We start from the raw sequence: 15,649 nt of genomic DNA, 5'->3' as shown, positions 1-15,649 counted from the left end.
CAGATATTAGGGGTAGGAATACAAGTAAGATAGCCCTCAAATCTTCCCTCTCTCATTGTCTGTTGGGAGGCCTATTCATGCCCTCAAGGGATATTATCAGGTAGAATAAGTGCTACAATTGATAGAACTATTTCTCTGGAGAAGAGCAAGTGTTCATGGACTTTTAAAAAACACAAATAGGGCCTTCAAGAAACAACAGAATTTTGACAGTGTCTTGCACATATTACCACTCTGTAAATGTTTATAGTTTGGGCCTGGTGGAGATGAAGGGGAGGGCATCTGAGGCTAAGAGGGTCGCCTGAGCAAAGGGAAATGGGGAAAAGAACATGGGTCTCCTGTGGCTGCGTTTAGGGTGCTTGGGGCAATAATAGTATTAGAAGAAAAGTTGGAGCTGAATCATGGGGGAATCTTAAATATTATGCTTAGATTTTTATTTATAGATTTTTATCCTATAGGTAGTTGGAAGCCTTCAGAGGTTGGATAGAAATTTTAAATTTTCTCAAAGACTGTCTATGCCTATATCTTGTTTTTCTTTAACTTCACAGCATCCCTGTGACGTGGGTACGGCAGATGAAGAAATTGAAGTCCAGAGGACCTCCCCTCTGCCCCTGTCTTTTATGACTTTATATGGGTTCAGGCCTTCCTCTAAAGTGAAAACTCCAGCCTTCCATCTTGCTGCACTTAGAACTTCTATCCCATTTCTTCTTCTTTTATGGCTAAACCACTTGACCAACCAATTGATTTACATTGCTGATATTTTCTATGAGTGACTTACTTCCATCCTGTGGCCTTGGGGACTGTCTGGAGGGCTTTGGGCCTTGGGTAATGGAATCAAGAATATTTCAGGGAAATCACAATGATAAATTCATACTCTCTCTTTTTATTTAAACTTCGAGAGATGCTCCATAATTCTGTAGTTCCAGGATTTGACAAACCAATCCATAGTCAGCCTGTTTGTTTCCTTTATGGTTGTTAAACTGGGAACACATCCCTCTGAAGAGTCTTTTTGGTCTGTCCAATTTGATAAAACGTTTTGCGTATCTCCGATACTACATTAATCTGTTGTGTCCCTCTGGCCATCTCGAGCAAATTGAATAGACTAATTCTCTTAACCTTTCTACCAAACCATCAGTGCTCCCTATACTCCCCCAGCCCTGGGCTCCACCCCTTCTCACATACCTTCTGTTCCTGTTTCCTCCTGACCACTCCCCTTGCCCCTATTGTCTATCCCACCTGTGCCAATGCTCAAGCGCTACCTCAAACAATTGGTTCCAGCCTAGAATATGTCTCACTTCCTCTACTAAACTGTGAGAGTCCGTTGAAAGGTCCTCATCATTCCTCAGCCACTCCCTTCCCTTTTCAATCATCCTCTTCAATGTTGCCCAAAAGATCTTTCTAACACAGAGATTTGAGGTCATATATACGTCAAGCCTTTTAATAGCTCCCTGGTGCCTAAGGAACACACTTGGCAGTCAAAGCCCTCCTTACTGGCCACATCCCTGGCCATTTCCCTCATCCTACCTAGAGGAATTGCAGCTCTTCTCACAAGGGCTTTTGTGTCCTCTGGCCTTTGCATGCACTGTTCCCTGTGCTTCAAACACCCTCTCCTCTGCCTCAAGCCTTATTAACGCCCACTCTTTGGAGTCTCAGCTGTGGTTTCACCTCCCTTAGGGTGCACCCTTGATGCCCAGGCAGGGTTGGAACTCCTCCCCATGCTCCTCTGGCACCTGCTGCTCCCTCTCAGCGTGTGTCGCAGGTGTCACAATTCTCTGTCCACTAGCCTGAGGGCAGGAGATGTATCTTTCATTCTTGCATTTCTAGCTCAGTGACTGGTTCAAGGTAGGTGCTTGTTAAATATCTGTTGACTTGAAATGGACTCCATTGAATCACCCCACTCTCCTAAAGTTTCTACCTTGATGCCATGTCAGAAGCCCAGAATTACTTGAAAGCTGGCTTTTAGGCAATTATAGATCAGCGGTGCCATTCCTGCTGACGGAGTTGTCAGTTGAAGTCAGAGCAGAGTGCTGAACTAAATGCTTCCTTTTTAAGCACTTTCACAACCGCTTCGCATTCTGTGCTCATGACCACCTGGTGGGAGGCAGGAAAAGCATCACCATCCTGGGTTTCTAGACAAACATCCTGAGTTTCAGAGAAATTAACTTGAAATTAATTTGCTTTATCAAGCTGACAACGGGAGAGGGAAACCAGGTCCAGGCTTCAAGTAACTACTGTATCATCCTTCCTCTTAGACCCAAAGGGGGCCTGCCATGGGTAAGACACCTCTGCCGGCTTCCACTTTGAATGGCAACAAAACCCTAGTCACCCCACCAAAGCCAGAGAAACATAATCTCACTGCCTCTGGGTTTGCTCCCCAACCCCTCCGATTAAAGCTGAGCAGACAGAAAGGATGACATTTCTGAACTCAGAGGCTGCACTGAGCTGAGAAAAAACAAGCATCTGTGGCCCCTGCCTGGACCCACCAGGTGGAGGGGATATTGCCCCAGGTGCTGCAGGAGGTGGGGAGGGGTCTCCCAGGAAGCTGCCCTCCTCGGAGAGTCCATCAGCAAATTGTCTCATGTAGCCATAACAGCCAGGAGCAAGGTGGAGGGGCAGGGTTTTGTCCAAAAAGAGCCAGTGTATTGTAAACATGATAAAAGGGGCTGGAAAGCCCACTTATCACTGACTAATGTGTCCCCAGGTCATCCGGGAGCTGGACCCCCACCAGCAGCCCTGAGCAGGGAGAGAGAATTCCCGATTAACCCCATCGCCTGCGAGTGGGGCCAGGGCAAAGGTCTGGCTCTTCCTCTTGCTAAGTGATTCCCATGGTCATTAGGCGCTCGTGGGGCTCAGCACGCGCAGTTTCTAGGAAGCCCTCTGCCAGGCTGCAGAAATGCCTCTGAGCACCCTGCTCCTTGGGGCCACATGGATGAGGGTGGGTGTGCGGGCATCCTTAGGAGGAGAGGAGGTCTGAGGAAGGCAGAGGTAACATGAGGCTGGGGCATTGCAAGGGGCAGGTGGTGGCCTCCTGGTTAATCATGGGCACATGGAGCAATGGGTTGGCTTAATTTATACTTGAGGGACTGATTGAGAAATGGTCTCTCTGGGCTCTTAATTCTAATGATCTCATTTATTCCTTACAAGCCCCTTGTGTGCAGGTATCTTAATTTATAGATGAGAAAACTGAGGCTCAGGGAGGTTAAGTAAAAGGCCCCAAGTTACACAGTGGGTAAGTGGCCAGCTGAGACCTGAACTCAGGCCTTGCTGACTCCCGGCCTGGGCATTTCAGCATCAGTTGGACCAGATGCACCAGATCAATACTTAAGTGTGAAAACTTCTGAGGGATGTTTGGTCAAGTGAGTTCTACTTTTCTCCTAAATATACTGCACTTCCCCTCCAGGGTGCCTTCCTTGTTTTTCTCTCTCTCCTCCATTTTCCTGGGGCATGGCGTAGTGGACAGAGTTCAGGATTTGATACACAGAGCCTGAGTGTGACTCTCCAACTTGGTCCTTTTGGCCAAATCAGTGAATTCCTCTGAGCCTCAGTTTCTTTATCTGGTAGATGGGGACAGACACTGAAGCCCAAAGAGGGGATGTGACCTGCCCACATCACACAGAGTTTGAAGCCTAGCTGGGCTTGGAACTACATACCTGACCCAGTCCAGTGCTCAGCTCCCTACCTCACACTGCCTCGTGGATAGCACACACAGCACTGTCTGCATGCAGGGATACTGGAAGCACAGGCCGGAAAACAGAGCTCAGGAACACCCCTGCACTCAGATTGCCTTCAGCCTGTGAAGAAGCCCACCCAGAATGAAAAGTCTCCAAGAAGGAATCTCTCAGCCCCTCTCCAAGCCCCCAAACCTGCCGTGCCTTGGCTCATCCTACCTGCATTTTTCTCTCCTTGAAATGAAGGTGCTGTTCCGCGGCCCAAGCCACGTGGTCTCAGGCTCCGCTGTCCAATATGCTCGCCACCGGCTGCACTAGCCACTGAGCACGTGAAGTGTGGTTAGTGCAAATTGACTTGGGCTGTAAGTGTAAGATACACACTGGCTTTCAAAAACTTAGTATAAAAATATATAAAATATCTCAATACTTTTCTACATTGATTCATATTGAAATGATTCTGTTATTAAAATGAATTGCATCTATTTCTTTTCCCTTTTTTAAGTTGACTTCTAGAAATTTAAAATTAAATATGTGGCTCACATGTGCAGTTGTGCTATATTTCTATGGGATGGTGCTGGTCTAGACTGTACCCCGTGGCTCTTCTAGGAGACTGCAGGCTCCTGAGGGCAGGGAGCTGACTTGGACAGTATTTCTTCCACCCACTTACCCCCTTCTAGCCTGAGGTCCCAGGACTGGCACATTGCTGCTGCACAAATTGGGTCCTCAGTTCTCCAGACTGAATGGCCCCTCCCTGGGGACATCTCTGAGGTCCCTCAGATCCAGACACTCAGAGTGGGGTATGAGGGCAATCAAGGCAGGCTTTCTGTTGGAGGCAAATGGGGCCAGGGCAAGAATGAGGCAGGCCGGGTACCAACGGGTTACACCATTTAAGGAGGCACTCACGCTCAGGAGGTGCAGACTAACCCTAGGAAATTCACCCTCTGCTCCCCCTGCTCCCAGCTCCACATAGGTTCCCAGCTGAACTCGCCATGGTCCCAGGGTGGTCCTAATAGCTCCTGCCTCCCACAGGCAAAAGCCCCACTCGACACCCACAGAGCCAGCCCCAAATCACCAGATCCGCTGCCAGGGCCTCCTCGCCCCACTTTCAGTGCCTTCGGGAGACAAGCTGCATTAATGGCGATAATTTTGCAGCTTTGAAAGAGAAGAGCCCAGACCCTGAGGCGTGGGGCTAGAGAAGTCCTCTGAGGAGAGGGCCAGACGGCAGGCGTCCCTCAGAGGCCTCCATCCTGCTGCAGGCCATGGGGCCAACGTGTCCCAACACTGACGGGCTTCCTCGCACAAGCCAGACCTCACAGAGTGAGGGGGGCGCAGGAGGAGGGGGGACAAGTAGGCTCAACTGGAGAGTCGGAGGCTCATCCATCAAGAACCATCAAACAGCAGGGCCACAGGCCTGTCTGAACATTGGGCTTTTTACAGGGGACTTCTGCTGCTCCCCCACCCCCAAAACCTTAGCCTCCTGGAATCAAGCACATTCCATTGGTGGGGGATTAGGGGGTCCGCAACACAGGCTGGGATGCACCCCCAAGCCTGCTCACCCACAATGCTGGGACTGAACTCCCCTACGCCCCCCTCTCCCAACTGGAACTGTGGTTAAGGGGCCCAGGGCAAGATAGAAATTGGTGGGGCCTTTTCGTCTGCCTCTGCTTTTAAGAAAATAGCATACAATTTGAGAAGCTATCTTTACTATCTTTTCTTTTTTTAAATCAGGAGATCTGGGTTGCAGTGGGAGTCTCCAAAGCCTTGTTTACGCCGAGAGCTGGGGCTGGAGAGTGAAAAGGTCCCTAAGATAAGAGCATAGGACCAGCTGTCCTCCCAGGGCGCCGAATACCTGCACCTGGCTCACCCTTCTGAAGCACCAAGGACCAGCTGACCTCAAGTGCCATGAGTGCTCGCAGGCATGGTCAGGTCCTCCCTGCCAGGTGGGACAAGAGCATGGACTTCCCTTCTCTACTTCCCTCCCAGGGGGGCCCAACTAGAGCCTGAAATCCTGAGAACAGGGTGAAAATGAACCAGAATGCTCATCTAGGCACCAGAAAGGCTTGTGTTCAAATCCTGGCTTGGGCCCCTGCTGCCTGTTGACCTTGGCAGGTTACTTGAATTCTCTGAGCCCTGTTTCCTTAATTGGCAAGTGCTGCTCATACACTCCTGGTAGAGTGGAAAGCCATCTGGCCTTGCTATCAGAGAGACCTAGGTTGGGCCAGTGGCGGGCTGGGCTGTGCATCCTTGGGTAAATTACTTGATTACTCTGACCTTCATTTTCTTTGTGAGGTTTTTGCAAGGATTAAATGAAATCACGTACTGGAAAGTACCTGGCATGACACACAGTGGATGCTGCTATCAGATGGAATTTCTTCTGTCTTCTGCCTTCCACTTCACAATATAGCTGCCTTTGGTACCTTTGCAATATAGTTCTGATCACCCTAACAGCTCTAATGGCAGTGTAGCTGTGGCACAGTTACAGGCTGGTCTCCCAAGTGGCAGGACCATCGGATAGCGCCTAATACACACTCACAAAATGCTCTTATTTTTGAATGTTTAGGTTGCATATTAGTTAAGAGCAGCAACTCTGCAGCCTGAGTTCAAATCTGAGCTCTGCCACTTCCTAGATGGGCAATCTCAGGCCGTTGCTTAACTTCTCTCTGTGCCTCAACCTCCTCATCTGTAAAATGGACATAATGATAGCACCTTCCTCATAGGGTTACTATGGTGTTTGAGAAAGGTAATAATTACAAAGGGCACATGCTACATGCTACATGCTACAGGAATGATTTACTAATGAAATTTATTGACCAGCTTCCCTGCCCAGAGATGCTCACCATCCATCTACTGGCCCCAATTCAGGCCTTTTGCCGGCCCTGTCCTGTTAGTTCAGGGAAGTCCTTTCTGACCCTGTATCTATTTTCTTATAGGAGAGGAGAGGGGAGCCAAACTGCAGAAGAGACCCAGGGAAGGCCTTGGCTTGGCCTCTGGTCCTTGCCTCCCACCCCGCCCATCAGCACTGGTCAGAAACCAGGGCGCAAAGCTCCTTCCCTGGAGTGGAGGCTGGGCTGGGCCAGCTGCTCCTCACTGCTCAGGAAGAGACGACAGTCAGGGAACGCATTTGTAACCGCCCATGGTCAGCACAAAGGTGGCTGCAGGAGGAGCTTCCTTTCTAGGAGGAAGGGAGAAGGTCAGTGGCCCATATCCGGACCTGCCTGTTCCTCCCAGATGCTGTGGAAAGATGTCCTAGCCACTCCGTCATTGCTGGGCGGGGTCTTTCCTTCACACTTGGGCAGATCCCTTGGAAGACCTTAGTCTGCAGGGCTGGGCACACACTCACAGGCACACAACCCCTCCCCCGTCCCCTCCCCCAAAACACAGACACATAGTCCCAGGGCTGCAGGATGAAGGAACCAGTTATTGACTTGGCTGTCTGCTTAACATCCCACTGGGCAGTCCTGGGCCACAAGGCACAATGGGCCATTGGGAATGATGGCTTAGCTGTCAGTGTTCATTGCCCAAGGGGTCAAGGTCACGGATTAATCCTTAGAGCCATGGATTTCTTTCTCTTCCACAGCCACAGATGTCACCCTGTACCAGGACTTGCTGTCTCACACATGGGAAACATGTACACAAGGGGTCAGTCTGTGACTCAGCAGAAGGATAACATTCTGTCTTCTTGCTGCTGCCCACCGGGGCTGGGGGTGGGCTATTCCATTCAGGGGCTCACTGCATCACGAGAACTTGAATTCTTTCTGTCTTTCTTGCCTGCCAGCTCACCTCATGGTGTCAAAGCGTCAGCCACACACCTGGGTACTGCAGACCAATACCGTAAGTAGCAGAAACGTAAGAGGAACAGTTTCTGCTTGCAGCCCCTTTTTAAGACAGAGACCTTCCCCACCAGCCCCAGCAGAACTTGGCTTCAGCTCTCATTGGCTAGCACTGCATCACCTGCCCATGCTCAAATTAATCCCTGTAAGGGAAGAGGGCTGATCACACCTGGATTTACTCCTTAACTGGAGGTCGAGACCCCTTCCCTAGGGAGGATGAGTATCTCATCAGAGCTGGGGGTCTTTTACCTAGAAGAAGGGGAACAGACTACTCACAGTGTCTGTTGGCAACCAGATCCCAGCGTTTTGTGTTTCTTAACCCATCCCTGGAGCAGCTTGGGAAACCCATTCTGGTTTTCTTGGCCCCCTGCTCTGTCTGTTTGTTTTTCCCTCTAGACTTACTGCTTGGCCACAAACTGCTCCTTGTTTGTTGTTTAAACTTAGCCAAGTGAAAACTTCCTGCCACAGAATTCTCTCTCTCTATCTCGGTCCTACACACTCACACACACACACACACACACACACACACACACACACACACACACACACAATCTAGTGTCCATTGAATTACTCTGAACTCCGAGGAAATGACTGTTCCAGTGCATTGCCCCCTTCCTGGCCCAGACACTTTCCCCTCAGCTATTTCTGATGGGGTTTGCACAAGTAGGCGTCTATGAGCCTCCATTTCTGCAGAAACACTTCACAGCCAAAGACTGGGCTTGAGCGAAAGCAAAGGAAAAAGTTTAATTGTTATCTCATTGGATTCACCAAACCTCACGTGCTCCACGTGGCCACAAGGAACGTGCTTACAAGGTGGCATTCAGGGCGGGAGGCTGCTTATCCAGCTGGGCCCATTGCAGACACCAGGAGGAACCTCAGTGGTAAAAAAGTCTCGCTGCATCCAGCCCAGAGACGGAGCGTGGCAGCCGGGCAGCATGGGGAAAACAGAAAGACTTGTTGCAAATGACTCAACCCTCACTCCACTGCCATGAGCATTATCTTACTAGATGTATTCTCTGGAGTTCTGCATTCCCTTCTGTCCTCACTCACAAGAAGTCTAGAGAACCTCCCCAAAGCAGCCAACTGCACTAGGTACAAAAATCAAGTCCTTAATGCAGACCACTGGCTCAGTGTAATAGGGCCCCTGCCTACCTCAGGGTGTCCCCTTGGTCACCCCCCTGCTGCCCCAGCACCAACCACCCTGCCCGTCTTGCTTTTTAAAAATGTGCCACATTTATTCCCACTTCAGTTCCCTCTCCCTCAAATGCCTTCCTCGTATCGTAGCTCAGGAGCCAGTTTTTCAGAGAACCCTTCATTGAATACCTGTATGTATATATGAAGTATATATATATATAAGGTAGTCCCTCCCACCTTTGATTTATCTTAATTGCATTATAGCTGATTGCAAATACATTATTTATAGGTTTGGTTCTTTATTATCTACCTCCCCCTACTAGAATAGAAGGCCATGAGGGCCAGACCCTGGGCTATCTTGGTCTCTACTCTATCCTAGAGTATAGAGCTTGGCCTGTAGATGGTGTTCAATAATGAGTGAATTAATGATATCTCCAGCTTGGACTACTTCTCTGGGATGAAATGAAAATAAACAAACAAAAACCTGCTGCAAAAGTGCTGATAGAGATTAGCTACAATTACAGCCTCCCCCTCCCCTGCTGGGTCGTACGATGCTGAACACACAGGAGCGAGCTGACAGAGAAGCAGATGCCAGACTCTCTCATAAATGCTTCCCCCTCTCCTCTTCCTTCCCCACCTTAATCCTCTAAGGATGACTGATCTTCAGGGGGCTTGAGAAGTGGAACAGGATGGGAGGGGGCTGTGAAGGAAGCATCTCTAACAGTAATGATCCCTATGCTCTCCAGGCTCTGTGCTGTGTGTGTAACACACAGACCATTGTGCCCATTTTACAGATGAGAAATCTGAGTCTCATGAAGGCTGAGAGACTTGGTCAAGGTGCCTGAACTAGTAGAAGGTAGAGTTGGGGTTATACTCTCATACTCAGACTGAAAAGCCCATGCTTTTAACTGCTCCACCAGATTGCCTACTTCTGATGTGGGTCACCGTGAGAATTAAATGAGATAATCAACTTCCCTAACAGTTTCCTAGAATTTTTTAAATAACAGCTCTATCAGAGTAGAATTCACATGCAGTAAAGTTCACCTTTTGATCCTACTCCCCAAAGTACTTTCTGGAAAAAGAGGAGACCACATTAGGAGTCCAGGAACTGACTCCCTTGCTGAACAGGCTCCACCCACTCAGGGACAGACACTGCGCATGAGGGACCTACCCACATGACATACGTCACCTCTTGTTTTTCTCTTTGGAAAGTTCACAGTGAGAATCCAGAACTCAGGTAGTGAACAGCCATTTGGTTCAGGCAGTGGAAGAAGTGGCCCAAGAGTCTCTATGACATCTTATTGTCAAGCAGAGTCAGTGAAGGAAAATACATGAGCCTACACAAGAGAGTCCATGTGACCTTACCACAAAGTCCCTTAATCCAATACAAGTCCCAGGATGGACTAGACATCAGTGACTCTGGCTCAACTTACTGGCTTATGATGACTCTTGAGCTCTAGTCGATCACAATCCTGGATGGGCTCCTCTGGGGTTCTTGGTGCCTGCGTCCTGTGGGTCTTGGTGGTTCCAGGTGTCAACAGCACCCGGTGAAGGTGGCCCTGGGTTTCTAGGTGAAGGTGCCTGGCCATTAGTAAGCTCTGATTCTCTGCATCAATGGCCCTGTTTATGCCTATTAGAGGTAGTGGCTCTAGACTTTGGTAGCCCTGGGCGATCTGGGTGCTGGTGGCCCCTGGTTCTAGGTGCTGGTAGCCTCTGGCACTAGGTGACCAATGAGCCTGTGAGCGTTGGCTGGAGCTGGTCAGAGAAGAAGGGAAGAGGAGCTAAGCTCCCAAACCCGTGTAAGCCCTGGGCTGCAGCAACCTCTGAGCTGAGCACTTGGTAAGGGACAGGCACCATGCACAAGCTAATTATTATAAGTCACTAGGGGGCGGGGTTGGGGGATCCCAGCCAGCAGCCTCTGCATTGACCGGTCGCTGAACCCAGCTGGGCTCCCTGCCCTGGAAGCAGGGCGATGCCTGGGGATGGATAGCCCTGTGTCCTCTCGGCCTGGCCCCATGGGAGCCTAAGGCCACCTCCCAGTGGGCTCTGCTGAGGTGCAGGAAGAGGCTGCCACTAAGGAAGGTGGGATCCAGCAGGTCTGGGCAGGTCTGCTCTGCCGAGGCTGGGCCCTCTCCCGGGTGGCTGGAGCACCCAAAGCAGGCAGGAGAGCACGTCCCGAGCGCTGGCCCCTGCCCGGAGGCCGGGCTAATGACCCTGCGCACATTCCGGCCTGCATCAGCGGGGAATGGGCTGAGGGCAGGCCCATTAGCTGGAATTCTCCCAATGCTCACACATCAGAGTGAAGGGGGGAGAAGTGAAAAGTTGAAAAAGAGCTAATTATCGCTTTTATCAGAGCGGGTGGGTTGATGGGTCCTGCCCGAGGGCAGCTGGGCTGCATTAAAGATTAAACACCAGGTAGGGGGGAGCAGGGCTCGTCATTCCACAGGAGGGAGGCCGACAGGCTGCCCTATGGAGACCTGGTGGCAGGCGGCAGCCTTAGATCTGTCAGGCGAGCCCTCTGTCCCAGCGCCCACCATGGCCACATTCCACCTGGGGACCCCGACGGCGCCCGGCACTTCCGCCTGCCACGGTGGAGAGGGCAGCCGGGGTCCGTGTCTGCTCCCTCAAGGGATGAGGGGTCGGGGCAAGCCTAATTATCCAATTGGTAGGTTTCCTGGCACCTGTCTTAAAGGGACTTAAGTTATTCCTACACATCACCCAGTGACCTTTTGCGTAGAACCTGCATTGGAATTATAGGAGGCCTGGCAAGCACCCAAGGTCAGGAGCCTGATCCTTCTTGTTATTACAGAGCAGGAGCCGGAGGCCCCAGGACAGAAAGGAGCTGAGTCAGTCACGTTGCTGTGTGGTTAGTCCCATGAGGTTGTAAGTCCCTTGAGGATGGGGCTGCATCTCCAGTTCTTGTCTTTAAACCTAAAGTACTGAGGTCAGAGGAGTTTGGATGACTAGTAATCGCGGCCAGGTGACTTCATTATTGTAACTCAACAGCATCTTGGATACACTGGGTGTTGAGTAAGTGTTTGTTAATTGGTTGTATAGATGATAAAAGGGTGGCACCTACGAGGGCATGGAGATCATTCTCCAAATCTTGGGAGTTAAGGCATTGGCCATGAAGAACGGATGTAGATGAGCCTCACGGTCTTGAGTCACCAGGACAAACCGAGACTGGGTTGCTGAGTGCAGCAGGCAGGTGGTGTCCAGGCAGCCAGCTGTGCCAACCCAGCCGTACTAGTCTTCATTGTGTGTGTCTTGACATTGAGACATCTCTACCCTCACAGGGACCCAGGGCGCATGATGGTCACTCTTTGGCCCCACTGGGGACCCACGACCCTGTCTGGCCAGCTCGGCTCTCCTGAGGAGCTGCTTTGCCCAGGAGAATTAAGCAGGCTTCTTGCTCCCCGCCCCCCCCCCCCCCGAAGCCAGAGCCCTTCCAGTCTGCTTTCTTCAGGCTTCCAACCTCAACTTAGAATGTGATGCTGTTTTCACCTCTCCTCATGGTGAGAAAATCCCAAAATGATATGTAGATAATGACCTGCCCACGAGGGGCTATGCCTCCTGGCCCCCCACCCCAGTTCCATCTCTGATAGACAGGAGTCCAGGAGAGCCCACCCGGGGGACCCAGACCTGCATTCCTCCTCCCGAAGCTCCCTCCACCTGGGCAGCCCTTGCCTCTTGTGGAGCACTGTAGGCAGAGCTAGGAAACCACAAAAATTTTAAGCTGAGATGAAGGAACGTAACAGGCTCTAATCTGAAGTGACAGCAGCATTATTAGCCAGCAAAGAGCCGCAGGAGCAGCAGGATAGCAGGGAGAGAAGGGGAGAGAGGAGGAGGAAAGGGGGACAAAGAGACAGAGCAGACACGGGAATGAGGCAGGGCTCAGGGTATGGAGACGCAGGCAGGACACAAGTGGTGGTATGAAAGGGGCTGCGCAGGAGCCTGGGGGCCAGAGTGTCACAGTAACAGCAGTGAAAATAATAAGAGCAGCTAAAGCCTGTAGAGCTGCGATGTGCCCGGCACTGTTCTAAGCTCTTGTATTAACAGATGTTAATTCTCATGATGTGAGTGTATTACTATCATTTTACAGGATGTAAAAATTACAGCACAGAAAGGTCCATTAATAAAAAAATGCTGATCCCGATTGCGAGGCTGGGGACTTCTTCTGCTTTCTAAAGGTCAAAAGTCAAAGGCCTTACTCAGGGGTCAATGAGATGCAACTCCCAGGTTCAGGATAAAGAATGGCTCATGGAGCCCCTCCGTCCAGGACTTGAAAGGGAAGAAACACATGAGCTCATAACCACTGCTCAGGCAGGGATGGTGGGGACCAGGTAAGTGCCAGGGAGGAGGGGGGCCAGAAACACAGAGGTCAAGGGTCTTGATTAGCCTTTAGGAGTCAGAGGACCATTTAGCCAACCAGGGACTGGAGGCTATGACCATTGACGGTTGGCTTGGATGCTACCAAGGCCATGGTGAAGCTGTAGGTTAAGGTGTGACTTCTGATTTCCTCCAAGAAGGAAAAAGGGAACATGGTCACCAGCTGGCCAGCCCACAGCTCTCCCAGGGTCAGGGCTCTTCCTCTCTGGCCCTGGCCAACCACACGGGAGACCTGCTGAGTCCCCTCCAGGGAGAATCACTTTCTGTTGGGCTAAGGCTGTGCCATCCTGGAGGCCCTGATTCCCAGTGGAGCACCTCTCAGGGAGCTGCACACCCCACCTGCATCTTCATATAGTCAATGACCATCAGACCTCCCTGGAAATCAGATTTTCAAAATTGTATTGATGTCACCATGGGTTCTAAGTCTAGGACACAAAGAAGGTTTTAGTCACCTAACTTAGTGGGCTGCTGAGTTGGAGGAAATGGTTCCCTTCCTGTTGCAGGGAAGGGCTGAGCAGGCAAGCAGAGAACATTTGAGACATGAGAACTCTGCTTTGGGCCAGTCAGTGGCTAAGAGGCCACCTGGGATCAAAGCCTGGCCATGTGACCTCATGAATGTGACCTCATGAAATGACCTCATGCAGGTCACTTAACCTTCGAATGCCTCATCTGTAAATCAGGGTAGTGATACAGCTCCTCGCTCCTGAGGGTTGGCTGTAAGGACAAGGCGTTAGTGCATAGTTGGTGCTCACAATACTGGTCTTCGTTGCTGCACCCTACACAGCAGATTGTGCCCTGCAGGGGATTCTGACCCTGCCCAGCATGGGGAAGGTTCTTGGTCTGTGATGTGAGATGACACCACCTGGACAGCTGTCCCCTGCATCAGGTTGTTTTGGTCCTATGTCTGGGGCGCAGGGAGCTGATTCTAGAAGAGCTAACCCCCCAAGATGTGCATCCTCAGCTCAGTCCTCTCTCCCTTCCTGCACCTAGTGCTGGACCCTTGTAAACTATAAAATGTTGTAGCAGTGCAGGGAGCTCCTGTCACCAAGGGACTCCCAGAGGCCCGGGAATACATCACAGGGTCAGTGGCAGCATGAGGGCCCCTGCCCCTGCCCCTGCCGATGGCAGCAACTGGGGACTAATAGTAGCAGTGGCTCCCATACATTAGCACATCCTGTGTGCCAGGCACTCTCTAGAGACGCCCTCTCATCCTCCCAATGACCCTGCAACGTTAGTTTTATCCCCCAAGCTGTAACCTCCCACTGGCACCTGCATCCCCTCCCCCTCAAACTCTTCACCTGGCCAAGGCCTCATTAAGCTTCAGGCTGGAGATGGGCTGAAGTCACTCCTCTGGGGGGCCTCAGGTCTGCCCCTTCACCCCTGCAGTGTTCCGGAAGCACTCTGTACTTACCCCTTGTGAACACTCATCACACTTTATATTTAGTCTCTTTTTTATGTTGTTTAGTTTGAGGGGTAAGTAATGCGTTCACAGCCTTCCGATCCAACAGCAACAACAAGGAATACAGTGAGGAGTCTCTCTGCCCTCCCACCCGTTCCCCAGCCACTGAGTTCAGCTGCCTGGGGCGACCAGGGCTGTCAGTTTCATCAGCCTGAGTAGTGATGACTTGTTTATCTGTCTTCTGTCCCTTAGGAGCCTGTGCTTGCCTTGTTAACTGCTTCATCCCCAGGGCCTGGCACAGTGCCTGACACATAGTAGGAGTACTTAGTATGTAACCTGTCTATCTACCTACCCAACCATTGAAGGATCATCTATAGAGGATTTTGTTGGTGTTAGTTCGTTCGCTTGCTTGCTCTAACAAACGAGGCTCAGAGAAGAAAGATAACTTGCCCACTTGGCTCTAGCTCCCAAGACAATGCTCACCCGGGGAACTCAGTTTACCTGACTCTTAAGGACCAACTGTTGCTTCTTCTTGGACATTTGACCATCCTCAGTGACATGGATCCTGATTTCATTTTTTTAGTTTCATTTTTGAATTGGAACAGAAACAGTGACCCTCAGTAAATGATCACAAAGCAAAGAGCAGTGTATGAAGAAATAGATCATCGCCACACTTTGGAAGTCCCCATGTTGTGTTCAGGATGGTACTGCTGCTGCTGCAGCTCACCTGGGGCCTCAATTTCCTCATCTGTAAAATGGGAAGGGGCCTGTTAGGTCTGAAGTTCAATGGCTTGCTGACATCTTCTCTATTTTTACCCCTTCCAGCTGGTACTGCTTTCTGCCAGCACTAAAAGGAAATGATGGCTGTGAAAGCCTTTTGATTAAAGCTGCTGTTCAGTACCAATGCAACAAATGCATGTCGTGGGTCAGAACAGTTCTCTACACAGCCAATCTGGCCATGTCTCTGGCTCTGGCCAAGGGTCAAGTGCACACAGCCATAGGTCCTCTGAAGAGCTAGAAGGAGAGGCAGGAGGACATAGCAGGCGGAGAAGCAGGTGGAGCTGGACAGGGTGACCACCTTGGACAGGGTGGGGTGGCCCATGCACTATCTTTACTAGGGGACCAGAAAGCTGCTTTCCAACTGCATTAGCTCATTCCTGCCTGGAGCATCAGGTTCAAGTTTCTGCATAACTTTGTTCTTGGTGGCAGCCAGGAATTCTGAGAGTTGGGAA

Source organism: Miniopterus schreibersii (genome assembly GCF_964146895.1).
Source record: "Miniopterus schreibersii genome assembly, chromosome: 16".
NCBI lineage: Eukaryota > Metazoa > Chordata > Mammalia > Chiroptera > Miniopteridae > Miniopterus > Miniopterus schreibersii.
Note: the sequence above shows the minus strand (reverse complement) of the source record.